General features: G+C 43.9%; 1 pseudogene; it reads right to left on the bottom strand.

Moving 5' to 3' along the window:
* LOC112446821 (large ribosomal subunit protein uL22-like) overlaps positions 1 to 22,069 on the bottom strand; it is a 42,940-nt pseudogene that overhangs the window by 14,696 nt on the left and 6,175 nt on the right.

Genomic DNA, 22,069 nt, shown 5'->3' with positions numbered 1-22,069 from the left:
TATTGCATCATGGTGAACACTAAATGAGCAAATAGATTTAAAGTCCTTAGATCATTATTTCATGTATATTAGGGGAGCAATACATGGTAGCAATTAATACTATTGCTCCTGAGAGAGAAATGACTCTTTGGATGTGCCACCCTTCTTTTTTCTCGGGTTTATTCATACTCATCCTTGTTACTTTCTCTTCTGAGATAATTAAGATAATTCCGATCTCTTTAAGGCCCACTCCTTTACTCACACTCTGAATGCTATCCTTATCTCCCCTGCCTCCCTGTCCTCTTCCCACAAATGATCCTGTCCTTTCTTGCTTCTCCAAGCTCTTTGTATCAGTAAGGTTTGGACCAGGAAAACAGAAACCACTCTAGGTATCTCAAACAGTGAAGGGTATATTATAAGGACTTGGAGACTCTCAAAGCTGTTGGAAGAGCTGAGTGTGGGGTGAGCAAAGATCAGGAAAGTCATTTCTAGCTTTCAGGAAAATGGAATACGCCATTCTTTCCACCTGAAGCAACTTTCCTTCCCCTTCGATAAGTGAACTCTATCCAGCCTTCAGGACTTGGCTCCTCAATCCCTTCCTTTGGGAAGGCGACTTGAAAATGTTAATAAATGTTAGCTTCCCCCAGTCTCCTAGCTTTTGGCAGAGGACACAGACTCCTGAGTCAAAGACAAAGGAAGGCTTATTACTCACAGCAGTAGCGGTTGCCAGAGTAGCATCATTTTCTTGTACTGGCTCTCTGAGTTGGGTTTCTACAGGGTGAGGTAATGGGGGCTGGGTGACACTTGCCCTCAGTGGGTTGTGTTACAGGGGCGGGATCCTGGATTTAGAGAGCCTGAAACTTTTCTAATGGGTTGCAAGAAAACCTGCCCAAAATTCATCCCAGGGAGAGGCTTTATTTTTATTTTACTGGACAGTAAAAATACTTGCTCTTTCTCTGAAGGGAAATACTATTTCTGTTTTCCAATACTGTTTGCTCTGCAAATATCCATGCAAATTTCATCTCACCAAAAATGCAGTAAATGTTTCTGCTCACAAGTCAGGCAGAAATTTGAGAGACCATGGAAAATTTGTCTCATACCACTTATTACAGTTTATTGTAAGTGCTTGTTCATTTGATATTTTCTCTAACTGTACTGTAAGTTGCTTGAGGGCAGGGTACAATCTCTTTTCATTGCTTTATCCCTAGGATAGTGACTGAGTGTGTGTATGTAGTTGCTCTGTCGTGTCCAACTCTTGACAATCCCATGGACTATAGTCCACCAAGCTCCTCTGTCCATGGAATATTTCAGGCACAAATACTGGGGCAGGTTGCCATTTCCCACTTCAGGGGATCTTCCTGACCTAGGGATCTAACAGGAGTCTCTTGCATCTCCTGCGTTGGCAGGTAGGTTCTTTATCAATAAGCCACCTGGGAAGCCCAGGACAGTGACTAGTGCATGGTAAATGGAGTAAATATTTGTGGAATGAATGAATGCCCTCAGTTCTATGTGTAACACAGGGTTGGGAATGGTGCTCTATGTCTAGCCTTTCTTATCTAAGGCTAGAGCAGTATCTGGGAAGCAGTGCTGGGATTCTCTGAAAGGGTCATAGCTTCTCTGGATCATGCTTGGTCAACTATTTGGGAATGTAATTGCAGGAACAGGAGGATATGATTATGAGGTGCCCCTACATTCTTCTCCTTTCCCCTCTTCCAGAGCATGTAACTTGAGTGTACAGAGCCTCAGGAAAATTGCTGTGATATTTATTTGAAATCTAATGCTATTTCTAGGCTGGTGAGTGAAGTGAAAGTCACTCAGTCATGTCCGACTCCGTGCGACCTCATGGACTATGGAATTCCATGGAATTCTCCAAGCCAGAATACTGGAGTGGGTAGCCTTTCCTTTCTCCAGGGGATCTTTCCAACCCAAGGATTGAACCCAGGTCTTCCACATTGCAGGCAGATTCTTTACCAGCCTTGCCACAAGGAAAACCCTCTAGGCTGGTAACTAGCAGGTATTTCTGGTACAAGAAGAATCTTTAAACAATCCTCAAGGAATTTTATAAAACAGTAACATCTACTGAAATGTAAGCTCCATGGGGGTATTTTTGGAGATAATAGATCCTTAATATATTTTGTTGATTGCATTAAAGAAGTAAATTTATTGAGTGCTCACTATATGCCCAAACATGCGACCAGGCATGGAGCTAAGCATTTAATATATTTCATTGGCACAGTGACACTATGAAGTAGGTCCTATATTAGCCCCATTTAGCTGACAAGGAAACTGAGGCTTAGAGAAATTAAGACTCACCCTGACCACGTTATTTGCAAGTGCTAGGCTAGTGTTCAGACCTTGGCATGAATCCACACAAAACATCTTTGCCCACAAAGTGCCAAGGTGGGAGAGTTGTCATTTATGGAGGAGGGTGGTAGAAAGTTAACACATACCATGTTTTTCACTGGATCGTTTTCTGATCCTATGACTTGAAAATTGTAGCTTGACAAGTGTTGTGTACTTGAATAAGATCAAATTGCTTATCTGTGAAACTTTTTGCCCTATAAAAATGTTATTTAATACTTTCACATATTTTCATCTCAACTGTGTGCTGTAAACATCTCAGAAAATGTGGTTTTCAAAAAGTAGCTTCAGAAACATTAATATTCTGAGTACAGGACATGCCTTGGGTCCCCAGACATGCCTGGCATCATAGTTTTACCTAGACCCTGAGGTCATCCAGAGGACATTTTCATAGAAAATGGGGACCAGGAAGAGGATATTTCTCACCTAAGACCTGTGAGGACCAAAAAAGCACAGTGGAACAATAAAGACAGCAGCCACTGAAATCATTGAGCTAGCGAACTTGAGATTAGCTGGGCTCTGCCAAATATTAAAACTTTACACTGTCAGAGTGAACTCCTGGCTGGAATCTGAAGGGACAATTTGAGAAAATTCAAGTTCCCCAAAACTAATTTGCTGCTTTCAGCCATGACAAATCACCACAGTATTCAACAAGCTCAGTGATTACTGACTTAGAGGACATAACCAGCATTGTTACTCCGAGTTAATATCCGAGGCTAAATATTCATTTACATCGTTAGTGTTAGGAAACGCAGCCAGAAAATATTCAGGAGCCTGCTCTGTTGGCCGAGTCAGCCTGAAAGGAATCGCATCCTGTCAAGGGCTGAACTGAAGGCTGGGTCTTTGTGTGATTGGCATCGGTTCCAGTCCTGCCAGCAGACACACAATTCCCCGTTGTCCCTGTGATCCACGCTTCACCTTGCCTGTGGTGCAAGCGTGGTTTGATGTGACCTCTTTGAAGACTCAATGCTGTGCCTCACCCTCTTGTTCAGAGGAGGCTGGCAAGCCCGGAGACCACTGGAACGAGGACAGCAGTCATCCTCATTCTCCTGCACGCGGTCACATAGTTAGTAGGTCACACGTACTAATGATAATTTAATAAGCATAGCAGTACGACGGCAGATGACAACGTTTGATTTTGCCATGGAGGTCGGAGATCTGAAAGCCAAGAAGTTTCTGTGTCATTGTGTCAGGAGTTTGTGGAGAATTAAACAAAATTAGATACAGCTACTTTCCTTTCTTATGAAATTTTCTCTCATTGAGAACAAATACATACTTTTCCCACCTCATAGACAAAATGACTGTTTTATGAACTTATGGTACAAACTGTTTTAAATTCAAGTAGCGACAGAAAAAAAAATCGGTGACAACCACAATGAATATTTTTAGCACATCTTTCTTTCTTTTTTTTTTTTAAAGAGAGATCCTCTAATAACTGTGATTTTTATTATTTTTACTTTTTTCTATTCTTTTTTTATTGGGGTATAGCCACTCCACAATGTTGTGTTAGCTTCCACTGCATAACAAAGTGACTCAGCCACATTTATATATACACACACACACACATGTATATATATGTATATATACTCCCTCTCGGGCCCCTCTTTTTCCGCATGTAATCCCATCTATCTAGGTCACCAGAGAGTTGTTTAGTTGCTAAGTTGTATCTGACTCTTTTGCAACCCCATAGACTGTAGCCTGCTAGGCTCCTCCGTCCATGGAATTTTCCAGGCAAGAATACTGGAGTTGGTTGCCATTTCCTTCTCCAAGGAATCTTCCTGACCCAGGGGTGGAACCTGTGTCTCCTGCACTGCAGTCAGTTTTTACCACTGAGTCACCAGTGCTTCCCATTTCTAATTTAAGTATAAGTCCATTTTATAAAACAAGTTGGGCTCATACTAGACACACTTTTGGTATTGGGTTTTTTTCCATTTTGTATGCTGTAAATATTTTATTGGCTTTTAAAAAAAGGATTCATTGGAGTATAGATTTACCATGTTGTGTTAGTTTCAGGAGAACAGAAAAGTGAATCTGTTCTACCCGTACATATATTCACTCTCTTTTAGATTCTTTTTCCATACAGGCCGTTACACAGTACTGAGTAGAGTTCCCTGTGCCGCACAGTAGGTCCTTATTATTTTTGGTAAATAATCATCTCTTACTTATTTGTTTCTTTTTTTGTGGCTGTTTGATATTCTGTGATGCAGATGGTGTGGAGGACAGACACAGGTTTAAACCATAGCTCTGTGAGGGCCTCAGTTTCCTCAGCTGTAAAATGGGAGTACGAATATTTGCCTGGCAGCCTTGGAGAGTTGTCATGACAGTTTAAATTAGTTTCTGTGAAGCCTAGAACATGCTAAGCTCATAAAGAATTCTTGTTTATAGATATGCTTATGGAACATTTGGGTAGCATTTCAGAGTTAGACCATAACACTGGAGTCTGTCTTCATCATTTGGTCTTAACCCACCAAACATCAGAACCCAAGTTATGTCAAAACTATAATCCCTCAATCCTTCCTAATGCAGATTTTAAAGTTTTGGGTAAAATAAAACTTTTAAGGAACCACCACACACTTTTATGAAGTTGTCTTCTTTTCAACAAAGAACTGGTGTGACTGACTTTCCTTTGAAGGTCCTGCAAGGGCTTTAGCCTTCAAACAGAATCACTGATGGGCTTTAATGTGAAGTGAAAGTTGCTCAGTCCTGTCTGGCTCTTTGCAACCCCATGGACTATGCAGTCCATGGAATTCTCCAGGCCAGAATACTGGAGTGGGTAGCCTTTCCCTTCTCCAGGGGATCTTCCCAACCCAGGGATCAAACCCAGGTCTCCCACATTGCAGGCGGATTCTTTACCATCTGAGCCACCAGGGAAGCCCAAGAATACTGGACTGGGTAGCCTATCCCTTCTCCAGCAGATCTTCCCAACTCAGGAATCGTTTGGGGTCTCCTGCATTGCAGGCAGATTCTTTACCAACTGAGCTACCAGGGAAGCCATGGACTTTGATACTGGGTGGGAATTCAGGGGAGCCTCTCAGGGTCCAGGAATTAATATGTTTTGATGAATGCTAATTTTTAGTAGTTCCCTGGTTAATACTCTTTTACTTAAAATATAGTGATAAGAACTTGCCACTCAAACCACTGAAATCATGTGTGTGTGCGTGCTCAGTTGCTTCAGTTGTGTTGGGCTCTTTGTGACCCTATGTGCTGTAGCCCACCAGGTTCCTGCGTCCATGGGATTCTCCAGAGTTGCCATGCCCTCCTCCAGGGGATCTTCCTGACCCAGAGATGGAACTCGCATCTTTTACGTCTCCTGCATGGGAAGGTGGGTTCTTTGTCACCAGTGCCACCTGGGAAGCCCACTGAAATCCAGATCCTTCCATATTTCTGGTTCCAAAACCCAATTCTGCTTCCCTTTGACAGCAGAAAACCCTGTTTAGACCAACTCCTCCCAAGATGAGTAGCCCTAGACTGTTCATGTCCTGCTGCTATGAGGGAGGGCATGGCAAGCAGTTGCGCTCTCCTTCCTACAATGTGCAGAGAAGGAAATGGCAACCCACTCCAGTAGCCTTGCCTGGAGAATTCCACGAACAGAGGAGCCTGGAGGGCTACAATCCATGGGGTGGCAAGGAGACTGAGCAACTATCGCTCACTCACTCACTCCTACAGTGTGCAAAATGTTAGGTCTCATGTTGACCACTGCATGAGGTGGGGTGAGGCAGGGTTTATTTTTTTAAAAAAGGAAAACCACAAGAATTCAACTTCATTAATTGCTGCCCAGACTAAACGTTGGCCACTGCACCGTTTTTCATGTCAAGGAGAAACTCTCTGATGGGAAATAAACATCTGATCAACTTGTGTTGCCGAGAGAGGGATGGTTTTAGGAAGAGGTTATACACATCCTTCCATTTGGAGGAAATGAACTCGGCGGACTGCGCCTCTTTATTGATACTGTTTTCTCCCCCCTTTTCTTTTCCTTTTCGAAATAAGTTCCCTGGAATGGTCGGGCGATGTGGGAAAATATTGTGACACTCAGGCCTGTTTACGTTTGCGGGGGGGGTGGGGGGCGGCTGTTTTGTTTGCCTTGCCGGCCGCGGGGCCCCTCCTTTTCATGGTCGGCGGTCCCCCGACAGCTCGGATTCCTCCGCTGACATCTGCGATAATGAGAACCCTGACGGGAATAGATTTGCAAAATGATGGGCCCACAATAGGACGGCGCTGTCCCCCAAACTTCGCTGGAGATAAGCAGATGGGGTCTGAAAACAGAGCGTTTGAACCGATTAGGTCGAGGTGACCGCCTTTATTCAGCGCACACTGGAGCGCTATTCGGCGCCGGACCCCACCGCCCCCCCCAACCCCGACTTCCCTGCCGACCCCCCTTCTCCCCCCAGCCCTCGCCTCCCCTGGTTTGAAGCCGGGAGGGCCGCCGATGGCCGCCTTTCTCTGCCTCCCGCGCACTCGCCTGGAGCCCGGCCCTTCCCGTCCCCAAGCGGAAGCCTGCTGGGCACCCACCTCGTGCCAACCGACTGAACGACAGAGAAAAGCCACCCCTCACGCCGCATAAAGAGAAGCCGAGGCAACACATGGGGCTTTCCCACTCGGCACAAATGATGGCTGTTTGTGCTAGTTAACCTTTTTCGGAGCCCGGGTCGCCCCTGCTGGGAGGCAGGGCCAGGCTGCAGGGAGCGCAAAGCCTGGCAGAGCCCGGCGTCGCCAGCGCGCCCGCCCGGGGGCCCCCAGCACGCGCCGCCGCCTCCGCAGAATACCAAAGCCCAGGCCCCCCGCTCTCCATAAGTCAGCCGGTCCCATGTGCTGCTGACAGCTTGGATTCCAGAAGAGAAGGGCCTCCAGGAAAACTCCACACACAGTTCCTGGTGACTTGGATTGCCTGGCACGGTTTACCTTCCGAAGCCCTGAAAAGGAGGACATGGAAAGGTTCCCACCCCGGGCTTTATAATGTTCAGTGTCTCCTCCACTAGCTGTGTCAGAGGCAACCTCCTTTGTACTTTGCAAGCCTAGAGTCAGGTCGTTAATACACTTTTTCTTTTCGCCGTATATTTGTATTTTTTAAAACCTTTATATCTTGTATTGGAATACAGACAGTTAACAATATTATGATAGTTTCAGGGGACTCAAAGGGACTCAGCCATACATATATATGTATCCATTCTCCTCTAAACTCCCCTTCCGGTCCAAGTCCCTGTGCTATACCGTAGGACGCTGTTGGTTATCTGTTTTAAGTTCAGTAGTGTGTACATGCCCACCCCAAACTCCCTAACTATCCCTTCCTTCCACCATCCTCACCCCTCAACTGTAAGTTCAGTTCTCTAAGTCTGTGAGTCTATTTCTGTTTTGTAATTTCATGCGCATTATTTCTTTTTAGCTTCTACATTATCTCTGTACTCATACTACCCTGAACACTCTGCTAATACACTTTTTAATAACCTGTGCCCGGAGCTAATTGACTGAAGCAAAACCAAGACAGGGTGATTGTACAAATGTGTTTCTAAGACCCGTTCTCTGGGTCTCTGGGGAGAGTTTTGATGATGTCAGAGCTGTAATGCTAGCTAAAGAAGAATGAGGACAGAAGGTGATCCTTTTGTGAAGGAAATTTTTGGAAGTAGCTTTTAAGGGCAGCGGAAAGTGGGGGGAAGCAGAAGTTTAAAATCAATGGGAGTTCCATGCCCAGGTGGAGGGCTGGTAATGCCGCAACACTGAAATAGCCAAATGTAGTAAAAGGAATCAGATTTCTGCAAATTGCAGGTTGAGCTAATCAGTGACAATGCATTTATTCCAGCTGCCAGTGTTCTGAAGAGCGGGACTCCTACCCTCCAGTACACTCCAGAGAACAGTCTGTAGAGCTCATGTCCTCAAACTCCCCATCCCTGACTATCTCCTGCTGCCAGCCCAGACCTGTGGGGTTTTGTGCTAACTCAGTGTAGCTCGTTTATGAGGTGGCATTGTTCAGAATTGGGTGTTCACCTGGCAATGACTTTCCTGAGAACGGAGGGTTTGCTCAGGCACAGTTGAAATAGTTCATTAACCAGGAAAGCCATCACAACATTTCCACAAATAGGTCAACAAAATCTAGCATTGCATATATCACATTCTGAGGAAATCCACCTCAGAAACAAAGGTTTTGATAAACCTTTGTTTATCAAAAGAAATCATAGAGGATTCACTAAAACATAATATTTGTGGCCACCCGTCATGGTAAAGAGAAGAGGGAAATAAGAGGATGCAAAGGTTGGGACCTTGAGCTACATTTTATTGGGAATGTTTGAGATGAAATAAAGGTTAAGGACATCAATCATCTCTATTTTTTAAGTCCTATCCTTCATGGAAGCTCTCAGGTACTTGGAGGTTGGGCATTTTTTGATTTTCATAAAACCATAGGATGAAATATTAAATTTAGCTTGCAGTGGTGTTTTTTTTTTTTTTTTTTTTTAAGGTGCAAGCTCTCATAATCCTTTAGAAACATAAATGGTTGAAAGAACATTTAGTTTTGGGTTCACAACATTTGAATTTTGTCTCTGCTAGTCATTGGTTGTGTGATTTTGAACACATTTGTTAACTTCAGTGAATCTTGGTGCTGCTACGGACTAAATATTGTGTCCCCCTAACATTCATTTAATTGAAGACCTAAACCCTATGCAATAGAAATTGGAGATGGGGCCTTTAGGAGGTAATGTCATGAAGGCGGAGGCCTTAAGAATGGAATTAGTGCCCTTAGAAGAAGAGACATGACAGAGATGACCTCACCTTCCACCATGTGAGAATACAGCAAGGTGACTGTTTCAAGCCAGGAAGCCAGGTAGCTTAAATATACCTAAAAAAGTAAACTGTGTCTTATTTTGCCTGAGGGTTGTATTATTTCTTTTCAAAGGTATCTTCAGTTCAGTTCAGTCGCTCAGTCGTGTCCTATTATTTGCGACCCCATGAATTGCAGCACGCCAGGCCTCCCTGTCCATCACCAACTCCTGGAGTTCACTCAAACTCACATCCACCAAGTTGATGATGCCATCCAGCCATCTCATCCTCTGTCATCCCCTTCTCCTCCTGCCCTCAATTCCTCCCAGCATCAGAGTCTTTTCCAATGAGTCAACCCTTCACTTGAGGTGGCCAAAGTACTGGAGTTTCAGCTTTAGCATCAGTCCTTCCAAAGAAATCCCAGGGCTGATCTCCTTTAGAATGGACCGGTTGGATCTCCTTGCAGTCCAAGGGACTCTCAACAGTCTTCTCCAACACCACAGTTCAAAAGCATCAATTCTTCAGCGCTCAGTCCGACTCTCATATCCATACATAACCACTGGGAAAACCATAGCCTTGACTAGATGGACCTTTGTTGGCAAAGTAATGTCTCTGCTTTTCAATATGCTATCTAGGTTGGTCATAACTTTCCTTCCAAGGAGTAAGTGTCTTTTAATTTCATGGCTGCAATCACCATCTGCAGTGATTTTGGAGCCCCCAAAAATAAAGTCTGACACTGTTTCCACTGTTTCCCCATTTATTTGCCATGAAGTGATGGGACCAGATGCCATGATCTTCGTTTTCTGAATGTTGAGCTTCAAGCCAACTTTTTCAGTCTCCTCTTTCACTTTCATCAAGAGGCTTTTTAGTTCCTCTTCACTTTCTGCCATAAGGGTGGTGTCATCTGCTGGAATCAAGATTGCTGGGAGAAATATCAATAACCTCAGATATGCAAAGGTATCTTGGTAATTCTATTTTATTGTTGTTCTGTTGTCGTTCAGTCACTAAGTTGTGCCTGACTCTTTGCAACCCCATGGACTGCAGCACACCGGACTCTCCTGTCCTTCATCTTCCAGAGTTTGCTCAAATTCGTGTCTATTGAGTCAATGATGCTGTCTGACCATCTCAACCTCTGCCACCCTTTTCTCCTTTTGCCTTCAGTCTTTCCCAGCACTGGGGTCTTTTCCAATGAATTGGCTCTTTGCATCAGATGGCCAGAGTATTGAAGCTTTAGCTAAGAATACTATTATGGATTCTTTATCATTCTTTTTTGAGGACTAAAAGATGTAAATTGGAAAGTTCTGCATGATTGAAAAATAAAACACACTAGGCTTCTTGCAAATAGCATAGCTAGTTAAGAGAGCAGTCTCTGAAGTTAGACTGCCAGGGCCCCATGTTCAGCTCTGCTTGTTACTGGCTGTTTAATATTGAGAAATTAATTAACTGATGTTTCAGTTTCCTCATTTGTAAAGTGGTAACAATAACAGCACTTACCTGGTGGGGCTGTTATGAAGATAAACTGAGTTAATATACAAGAAATGTATAGACCAGTGCCAAGACTGATCTCCTGTTTTCTCCATCATCATCATCATCATCATGGTCACATTTTGTAGTGAAATGTTTGCGTGCATTAAGACAAATTCCTGCGGATTCTTTATTGTCTGAGCCACTAGGAAAGCCCTAAGGTAAATTCCTAGAGGAGCTGAATTGCTGAGTCAAAGAACATTTCCCACATGGCTCCTTTAAGACTCAAGTTCAGTTCAGTTCAGTTGCTCAGTCATGTCCGACTCTTTGCAACCCCATGAACTGCAGCATGCCAAGCCTCCCTGTCCACCACCAACTCCCAGAGTCCACCCAAACCCATGTCCATTGAGTTGGTGATGCCATCCAACCATCTCATCCTCTGTCGTCCCCTTCTCCTCTTGCCCTCAATCTTTCCCAGCATCAGGGTCTTTTCAAATGAGTCAGCTCTTCTCATCAGGTGGCCAAAATATTGGAGTTTCAGCTTCAACATCAGTCCTTCCAATGAACACCCAGGACTGATCTCCTTTAGGATGGACTGGTTGGATCTCCGTGCAGTCCAAGGGACTCTCAAGAGTCCAACACCACAGTTCAAAAGCATCAATTCTTCGGTGCTCAGCTTTCTTCACAGTCCAACTCTCGCATTCATACATGACCACTGGAAAAACCATAGCCTTGACTAGACAGACCTTTGTTGACAAAGTAATGTCTCTGCTTTTCAATATGCTATCTAGGTTGGTCATAACTTTCCATCCAAGGAGTAAGCGTCTTTTAATTTCATGGCTGCAATCACCATCTGCAGTGATTTTGGAGCCCAGAAAAATAAAGTCTGACACTGTTTCCACTGTTTCCCCATTTATTTGCCATGAAGTGATGGGACCAGATGCCATGATCTTAGTTTTCTGAATGTTGAGCTTTAAGCCAACTTTTCCACTGTCCTCTTTCATTTTCATCAAGAGGCTCTTTAGTTCTTCACTTTCTGCCATAAGGGTGGTGTCATTTGCATATCTGAACTTATTGATATTTCTCCCGGCAATCTTGATTCCAGCTTGTGCTTCCTCCAGTCCAGCGTTTCTCATGATGTACTCTGCATATAAGTTAAATAAACAGGGTGACAATAGCCCCATCTAATAGGTCCAGTAGTAAATTTGGCAGCTGGGCTAGGTGTGCTTTGTCTTTAGCCTTTCTTGGACACCGGAGGAGGCAACGCTGATCAAAACCAGATGCAGGTACTGCAATGCTGAGCTTCTCCAGTCACAGTGACAACATAGGTGTCTCTGAGAACATTTCCTGGAGGTGTGTTGTGGGTCTCTTGGCACTTAGCTCACCCATGTCCTGTCTATTGATGGATCTGGCCTGTTCTGTTCGTTTTGCCCCTGAGCAGCCATGAGACACCCTGTCAGGGAGTGATCAGAGCCATTGTGACAAATAAATGTACTTAGCGAGTTATATGGTTCAAATAAATCAAAGTTGATTTGGTCTGGCCTCACTGTGTAACTGGGCTGACAGTCATTCTGATAAGTGGCAAAGTTGATGACCGTCTGGGTGTGCTAGGTTTGTTAATGGGTAGCGTTTTAAAGGGAGCATGTGTCCAGGGTTAGCTGTCTCTTGGTGTGAATGAGGGAGCATGCCTGGGGGAGGGGCAAGGGAAGCGTGTCTCCCTCATTTGGGCACATTGGGAAATGTGACTGGGCATATCTCTCTTGCCCCCACTCTGTGCCCCAAGGAAGCATGGCTGGACCCGGGGGAGAGTGTTCTAGACCACTTTTTGGTTCCTCCCTATAGTCCCAAGCTCTCCTCCTAGACAGAAGGAAGGAGTGGGGGTGGTGGGAGAGACTCAAATCACTGGGCTTATTTCCTCTTTCATCTTCCTTTGTAAGTGAGCTAAAGGCCAGAGAACAAACAGATAATACAAGAACAAGAAATCCTTGAAAAAGGAGAGGCAGAGTGGGTCTTAGGGTTTGTGAAAATAAGGCTAAAGGGAAGATCAGATTCTGTTATCCTTTCAGTCTTACTTAAGCTGAGTAAAAATAATAATTGAATTAAATTGGCAGAAGGAACATTTTTGGAGGAGCAGGGGTTGAATAGGCTTCCCAGGTGGAGCTTGTGATAAAGAACCAGCCTGCCAATGCAGGAGCTGTTTAAGAGACTCAGGTTCGATCCCTGGGTCAGGAAGATCCCCTGGAGGAGGGCATGGTAAGCCACTCCAATATTCTTGGCCTGGAGAATCCCATGGACAGAGGAGCCTGGCAGGTTATGGTCCAGAGGGTCACAAAGAGTTGGACATGACTGAAGCAACTTAGCACGCATGCACACAGGAGTTGAATAACAACTATGTTTACCCAAAGTTTATAGCACATGCCATGGACCCAAACATGCCTGTCCCTTGAGTGGATGAATGAGTGAGTGACGGTAACAATAAGGTCTTATAGACCTGGATTTTTATCTTAGATTCAGCAGTTATTATCTCTGTGGCCTTAGGCAAGTCCTATACACATTTTGACAAATCTAGACAGCATATTAAAAAGCTGAGACATCACTTTGCTGACAAAGGTCCATATAGTCAAAGCTATGGTTTTTCCAATAGTCATGTACAGACGTGAGAACTGGACCATAAAGAAGGCTGAGCACTGAAGAATTGATGCCTTCAAACTGTGGTGCTAGAGAAGACTCTTGAGAGTGCCTTGGGCAGCAAGGTGCTCAAACCAGTCAATCCTAAAAGAAATCAACCTTGAATATTCATTGGAAGGATTGATGCTGAAGGTGAAGCTCCAATACTTTGGCCACTTGATGCAAAGAGCCGACTCACTGGAAAAGACCCCGATGCTGGGAAGGATTGAAAGCAAAAGGAGAATGGGGTGGAAGAGAATGAGATGGTTAGATAGCCTCGGTGACTCAATGGACATGAGTTTGAGCAAACTCTGGGAGACAGTAAAGGACAGGGAAGCCTAGCATGCTGCAGTCCATGGGGTCACAAAAGAGTTGGACGTGACTCAGTGACTGAACAACAATAGCAACATTGATACTGAGCCAAGTTAGATGTAGGAAATAATCTTGCTAAACACAGATAGTTCTTCAGACTAACATATTTCAGAGCTGGGGTTATTTTCCTCTCTGGGAGTGAGAGGGGTGTGCTTATCCAGCCACAAGAGCCTGCTAGATGCCAGTTCCTGCCTTCATCCTCTTGACAATGAGGCTTGTTTCCAAGCTGCCTTGCCCAGGAGTTGTGGGTAGTTTGTTTCCGTCGTCAGGTGAACTGGACATCATGGTTTTCCGGTCTTTTGTGATCCCTACCCTGGGTCTTGTGGGTTGTTTATACGCACCACTCACTCCCCAGGTTAGTCAAGCAGAGCTTGTCATTTGCCCCTTTGAAGGCTGTCCGGGTCACTTCAGTGGCCACATCACGCCTTTCCACTGCCAGGTGGCCCTCTGTGGTGCCCATCTCCTGCCACCAGAAGCCTGTGCAGTGTCCTGTGCCTTCTGCCCTTCTCTTCCTGTACCACTGCTCTCAGAATGGGACCTCATAACCCTCACTTCTGTCTCAAAGTAGGTTATTCAAATCCATGATCTTGTCAACCCCATTTCTTATAGTTGTACCCTGGCAGCTCCCTGACTTTATAGTCATCAATGAGCAGGTAGCACGCGCGTGCGTGTGTGTGTGTGTGTGTGTGTGTGTGTGTGTGTGTGTATAGGGGGCCTGGATGAGGGCTGGAAGGGCTTCCTGGGACCTTTGTAATCATACAGACATGCACCTACTTACTCCCTTAAAGCATAAGGCTGGTTTTTGTTTCCTTGATGTGTGGCCCTGATATTCATTGTCTCTATTCTAGTCTAAGCTTGTGCCCTGTTTCCAAAGATGTCGTTGCATCAACTGTGTGAGAAACTCTCATTATTTCCACTTTGTGGATGAGGAGACAGATTCAGAGGGTTAAGTAATTTGCCCAAACATTACATAATTTCTAGGTGGCTGATCTAAGACTCAACTGCAAGCATTAAAAACGTAACAGTTGAAATGAATGAAATTGCTGTCAGCTTTGTATCTGGTACTAAGTAGCTAATACAGAGAACTTGGTATTTGGGAACAATGTGAAAAGTAGACTTTAAATTTACTCTTGGCACATGACTGAGAGGAAAACCTGGGTTGTGAGAATAGACTTGGGTTCAAATCCAGATTTTTTTGCCTCATCATTGTGTTTTCTTAAATAAGCCTCATATTCCAGAACTGGGAAGTAGGACGTATGGGAAATAATAACGAGATCAGGCTGCCCAGAATGTGGGGTTTAGGGAGAAGAAATATGAATGAAAAAGGTAGATTGGGATTCATATTGGACTTTTTTCACTTGTGGCTGTCATTTGTTGAATGAATGACTTTGAATATTCTCTCTACTTTTTGATGATTTCTCACCTTGCAAGCCCGGGTCCCTGGACTCTCTGACACCTGGGGTGCCTGTGTGTGGACAGGTTCTGTCAGATGGGACCACCCACATGAGATCTGATTTAGAAGATGGGAGTGAGAGGAGCTGGCCACACGTGGGGGTGAGTCAGGCTTTTGGGTGTGGTGGAGCAATGATACACTCTTCATCTGGGGCAACAGTGGGAGCTTGTGGTACTGGGTCCCAAGAGAGGATGCTGAGCAGAGTTGGCAGTAATATTTCTCTAGAGAATCCTGTGGGGTGGCTACTTTACATAACTTTTAATAAATCCCTCTCTGCTTAAACCAGCCAAGGTAGATTCTGTTATTTGTCATCAGGGACTCTGACAAGTATGTCACACTGAAGCAAGCCTGTGAGCCAATTTATTGCTTAGAGTTCAAAAAAACATCTGTGCATCTCTCTCAAAAGTCAAAATTTCTTTAACCTTTCTATCTAGACAGAAGTGTTTTCATTTCTGCTGGGCCTTCAGAGGCATTAAAATATTTCTATTGCCTTTGCAATATTGCTTAATTTTTTTTTCTGATTTATGGTGACAAAGAAGGAAAAAAAAATGGAGGTAAAATCCATAGCCATACCATTATTTTACACCTTCTTTCAGAAGAAACTATTTAAAATGATGCTTCAATGAATTTTCTTTCAAATCCCAACTATGTCCTCTGTGGCTCTTAGTTCTTCCTCCTGAGCAGGATCGTGCTAAAGACTGTCTTTAAAAGCTAAATTCTAGGGGTAACAGAGATCCACTTTGTGAGAAAAGACATTACCATTAAAAATTTGATAGTTCAAAGCACAGCTCAAGTAATACAGTTCCCAGAGTCCAGCCTCTCTTGTGACACTGGCCTATCTTAGGGGTATCTTCAAATCTAAAAATACCAGAAAAGAAGTTTTAGCTCATTGAACCCTCTAACCACTTATCTGAAATGGTCTGTTTAATTTGTGGGTCATCCATCAAATAGATCACATCACTCTTGAACTTCAAGCAGGCTGATGCCATTTCCTGTTTGGCATCAGCAAAGACATCCCAAAGGCCTCCTTCACATCCCACTCTCTGTGCTATGACCTTGACTGTGTTGTGCTTAGATTGCTCAGTCCTGTCTGACTCTTTGTGACCCCATGGGCTATAGCCTGCCAGGCACCTCTGTCTATGGGGATTCTCCAGGCATGAATACTGGAGTGGGTTGACATGCCCTCCTCCAGGGGATCTTACCAACCCAGTGACCAAACCCAGGTCTCCAGCATTGCAGGCGTATTCTTTACCATCTGAGCTACCAGGGAAGCCCATGACCTTGACTACTTCTATCCAAATCTCTTGCTGCAGATTGCAAGCTTCCCAGTCCACAGTTGTGTTGGTACAGGAATGTCAGCTTGCAGTAAAGGCAGGGCAATATGGATATGCATGATTAATTAATTATACTGGTTTGACCGGATCCAGCAGAAGCAGCTACTTCCTTGTCTCACCCAGAGAGTTCTTAAGCAAAAAAGAGTTGGATGGATGTATATTTATAAAAGGGACACACACACATCTATATAGGGTCTGTCTTACTGTGTCACCAATCTGGTTTGCCCAAACTTCTTCCTTCCATTATTGTGTTACCACTGTATAGGGAACAGGCTGATCGGACAGCCTGGTATGATCACTGTCCTGGTCTTTCCTGGCAGTCCCTTTAGCAGATCTGTAACTGGTCGGTTCCTTCCGGGGCTGTTGCACCAAAGCATGTGCCTGGGGTCAAAGCTAAGCAAGAATCTGTGCTCTCTGTTAAAACTAGTAGATACTAGTTGTATTAAATGGATGTGTGTTTTCTCACAGCTTCTGTCATTTGTTTACTCCTTTATTGTAGAGCCTTGTTTTTTTGTCAGATGTTTAACTCTACCTATTTATAAAAATGGTACTCGAACTTGAACATACATTAGATTATGTGTTTTGCTCCCTATTAGGCTTACCTCCCGGAGAAGGCAATGGCACCCTACTGCAGTACTCTTGCCTGGAAAATCCCACGGACAGAGGAGCCTGGGCTGCAGTCCATGGGGTCATAAAGAGTCGGACACGACTGAGCGACTTCCCTTTCACTTTTCACTTTCATGCACCAGAGAAGGAAATGGCAACCTGCTCCAGTGTTCCTGCCTGGAGAATCCCAGGGACGGGGGAGCCTGGTGGGCTGCAGTCCATGGGGTCGTGAAGAGTCGGACATGACTGAGCGACTTCCCTTTCACTTTTCACTTTTATGCATTGGAGAAGGAAATGGTAACCCACTCCAGTGTTCTTGCCTGGAGAATCCCAGGGACAGGGGAGCCTGGTGGGCTGCCGTCTATGGGGTCACACAGAGTCGGACACGACTGAAGTGACTTAGCAGCAGCAGCAGGCTTACCTCCTAAATTCTTTGTATGTGGAATTTTTGTTTTATCCCTTATTTGAGAAAATAGTAATTTGAATAGAAGCAAAAACAAATTTCTATCTCTTCCACCTTTATCCTATTAAAAAATATATATTTATTTATTTTTGGCTGTACTGGGTCTTCATTGCTGTGCAGGCTTTCTCTTGTGGAGCATGGGCTCCAGGTGTGAGGGTTTCAGGATTTGCAGCCTGCTGGCTCACTAGTTGTGGCTCATAGGCTCTAGAGCATGGCTCAATAGCTGTGGTGCACAGGCTTAATTGCTCCAAGGTATGTGGGATAGTCCCCAACCAGGGACTGAACCGATGTCCCCTGTATTGGTAGGCAAATTCTTAATCGCTGGACCACCAGGGAAGTCCTAACTTTATGCTTGTTCATTTTTAAACCTCAGTATCAGGACCTCCCTGGCAGTCTGGTGGTTAAGACTCCGCTTCCACTGAAGGGAGCACGGGTTCTGTCTCTGTTTGGGGAAGATCCCGCATGCCTCGAAGCACAGCCAAAAGTAAGGAAATTTAAATGGTTAGTTCTTTAAAAAAAAAAAATCGAATGATATGGGCTCCTTTGAATGATTGCCTAGCCACAGGTTGCTATATTATGTTCTTTAATTATGATGAGAACATATTAAGTAGTTCATCAAGTCATGAATTTCTTGTTTGCAGAGCCTCTATTAAGGTTAGTGTTTCTCCAGTTTAGTTTAAAACTAGTTTCCAAGGACTAACTGTACAATGTTGCATTTCTATAACCTAGGAGAAAGCTCGTTCCAACACGCATATGTACTCTCACACATCTTTCTGATACATAATGCTGGCTAGAGCACAAATATAAAATATTATTTAGTCTTTCTCTAGGTACAACCATCAGTGAGTTAAAAATCCAGAAAGTGTTTCTGCTCACCATAGAAAATGGAATTTAAGAGCCTTTATTTTATTTTAAGTAGATTATTGCTCCATTGTACATAAAACATCACATATGATAGTTCGCTTTCTTGTTCCAATGAAGCATCTCTTTTTATTACATACAGTTAGCATATCATTAGAAAGCAGGCAGTTTGAAAACATCATATTTGTAGTTCACACTTTTTTTTGGAGCCACCCCTTCTGTAGCAGTTAAAGGCCTTGATTTGCACTTCACTGATGAGGGGCCAGAACACTGAGGGATTTAGCTTTTCAAGCTCAGATTCAACTCCAATGTGCTGGAATGGAATACAAAGTACAGCTCTGCATTCATTATCACTTAATTATGCAACTAGTTGGGTTTTCAAAGGCATTTTCCTCCCCAAAGCAAAATCTGTGCCAGGTACTTTTGTTTCTCTGGAATGACATTTTCATATTAAAAAAATTAAGTTTTCTTCCATTGCAAATCTAGGAATACTCTTATGTCACTTTTACCCCCAATGGTCTGTTTGAGAACATAGGCCACTGTTCATTTTTTTTTTAATAAGTTGTTCTTAAATGTAAAATAGCAGCTATAATCTTTGCCTTTCAAATGATTTACCCAAGGAGGAAAATAATCAAATCCATTTTGTGCTTCTCTGATTTCATATTTATTGCCAGTTTAAGAATCACTAACACAAAAACTAAGAACAATGAGTCTTTACATCCTCCAGACTCGGGTTTTTCATCCTCAGCTCTATTGACATCTGGGGCTGGATAGTTCTTTGTCAGTGGGGGCCTGTGCTGGGCCTTATAGATGTTCAGCAGCCTCCCTGGCTTCTATCCGCAAGCTTCCAGGAGCACTCTCTCCCCGCCTTGCCTGCTGCAAATCATGACAACCCCAGAGGTCTTCAGATATTGTCAAATGTTCCCCTGATTGAGAGCCACTGGTCTGGAACTGTGAGAGACTGAAATAATTATTTCTGCACTATGGTTTTGAACTCTTTCACCGGCCGGTATAATTGTGAATCATTTTCAGTAGTCTTCATTTCTTCCCTTTACAGTATCATACCAACAAACTACTTGGATTTGGAGGTTTTTATACTATTTCTGTCTAAAAGCTTTAGTGGGATTACCTAGAGACTTCTCCCTCAGCCCCTGTCTTACCCCGCCCTGCCCATCCCCATACTCACTTTCTAAAGCGAAACTATTTGATTCTTTTTGTGATGTCAGGTCGTATCTCGTCTCTTCTCAAAACCCTCTAGTGGTTCCCATCTGAGTCAGAGTCAAAGTATAGTCTTTCCAATGCCTTGGGGGATCCCAGGATCTGGCCTCTCTCCTAACTCTGACTTTACTTCCTTTGGATCCCTCCTTACCTGTCTCAACCACATCAGTCTCCTGGCTGATCATGGGTACAGCCCAGCACATTCCCACCTTTGAGTTTTCCCTGGTGCTCCACCCTCTGACCTGAACCATTTTCCCTCCCCGCCCCCCAACCCCCGCCTCCTGCCCCCCACTCTGCCCACCACCACGGAGAGCTGTGTGTGTCCCTCCCACAACGTCTCCAGGTTTCTGCTCAGATGAGAGGCCTCTCCTATCAACCCATCCCCCATTCCCTACCATTCCCTATCCCCCCCACAATCCCCATCCAGCTTTATTTTTCTCCAAAACACCTGTCGTCACGTGGCATAGTACTTACTCATATTCTGGCTTCCTCTGGGGACTGTGAGCAACAGGAGAGCAATGCTACCTCTCTTTCAGAGGCTGTCCCAATGTTGGGCACAGTGACTTATCCAGCAAGCATTTAGTGCTTAATAAATGCTTATTAAAGGACTGAATGCTCTTTCTGTTGATGCATTTAGTTCAAGTGGGTTTTGGTTCTGTTTTAATTTTCTTGCAAATTTAGAGATCCAGATCCAGAGATGGACTGTTATCCATCCTCAGAGAAAGACCTCACCTCCTAATCTGAGGGTAAAATCTTAAAATAATTTTTTTTTTTTGGTTATGGAGGAAAAGTCTGATTATACAGCCTGCTTTTATTCAGGACGTCTTTAGTTGCAAGGGACCAAAAACACCTAACTCAGATGGGTTTAAGCAAAGAAGGGAAGGTATTTGTTTGTGTAATTGATATTCTGGGTCATAACTGGCCTTACGCATGGCTAGATCAGTTATGAAGTCATGGCCTCAGAAATCCTTTTCTTTCTGGAATCTCTGCTCCCTCCCTGTGGTCTCATCTTTCTTTTCACATGGTGGCAGGAAATGGCCAAGTGGAACTCCAGGTTTCCCTTCTACCAGTTTGTCAAACCTCCTAGAAAAAGTTCCCCTTTCCTGAGGGTTCATGCAAACATCCTGACCTCCGAATTGGTTACTGTGCCATTTTTGGGACACATGCCCCATTGGACAGATGAATTGAAAGTTGGGGGTGAGCATTTTCCTAAAGGACTGTTAGCAGACTCTTGCCTGAAGAAACTGGAACGGATGCTGGGCAGAAAGCAGTAGGTGTTTTAGGTGTGTGTCCACAGTCAAGGCCAGCATCCTCCCCATCCCCAGCAACAGTCCCGAAAGTTTCCCAAAGTCTCACTGGAGGGCAGGCCACTTGGGCTCTTTGCTATAAATTCCATGAAAGGAACCAAAATATTACTGAAAATGTGATGCGAGGGAGAAAATATGTACTTCCAGTTCAGAACCATCATGATGGGAAAGAAAATATGGCTCATCTTCTTGGGAAAGGACCAAGATTCCCAAGGAGCAGGTGCAAATCTTTGCACTCACTTCTCAAACTGCTCTCAGGAGACTGGTCAGTTTGCCTCCTGGACTTCTGGTTTGCAGAGTAGATTAAAGCACATTTAAGGCAAGAGTATATAGCTAGCTTCCATTTCCTAACAGTGAAGCTAGGGCTTTAAATATGTAAATTTTAAAAGTATACTTTTATATTTCAAGACTAATTCTACTGTAAAGAAATGTAAAAATTTGAATATTTAAGGAATAGCTGTTAGAAAGGCATCAATCCATTACTGACTTCGTCAAGGATGTTACATTATTGGCCAACTTAATGACCAAGGGACACATGTCTACTTGCCCTGGTTTTAGCTGTACAAACTTTTTGAAGATGCACGAACACGTCAGTGGCTCTTTTGAGTAAGTGAATATATGTATGTTTCTAGAAAGTGTGAGAGCAAAGTTAGGAGGAATAAGAGAAAGGAGAGTTGAGTGATGGAGTGAACCAGCTTGAAATGCCTTACACCCCCAAGTGAGGATTAAAGGGTGTTTTTATAGTGATAATCTTTGTTACATCTCATATATGAATGTATGTATATGTGTGTATATACATGCATGTCTATAATGCATGTGTGCTTCCCTGGTGGCTTAGCCGGTAAAAAGTCTGCAGGCAATACAGGAGACTCTGGTTCCATTCTTAGGTTGGGAAGATCTGCTGGAGAAGGGATAGGCTACCCACTCCAGTATTCTTGGGCTTCCCTGGTGGCTCAGCTGGTAAAGAACCTGTCTGCAGTGCAGGAGACCTGGGTTTGATCCCTAGGTTGGGAAGATCCCCTGGAGAAGGGAAAGGCTACCCACTCCAGTATTTTGGCCTGGAGAATTCCATGGATTGTATAGTCTATAGGGTCACAAAGAGTCAGACGTGACTGAGCAACTTAAAAAAAAAAAAAATATATATATATATATATATGTATGTATATATACATATGCTATATATACATACATGTATTCTATAATTTTATTATACACATTATATAATGTGGTTATATAA

The sequence above is a fragment of the Bos taurus genome, chromosome 5 (genome assembly GCF_002263795.3).
Source record: "Bos taurus isolate L1 Dominette 01449 registration number 42190680 breed Hereford chromosome 5, ARS-UCD2.0, whole genome shotgun sequence".
NCBI classification, from domain to species: domain Eukaryota; kingdom Metazoa; phylum Chordata; class Mammalia; order Artiodactyla; family Bovidae; genus Bos; species Bos taurus.
The sequence above is the reverse complement of the archived record's forward strand: the minus strand, read 5'-3'. Positions and strand labels throughout refer to the sequence as shown.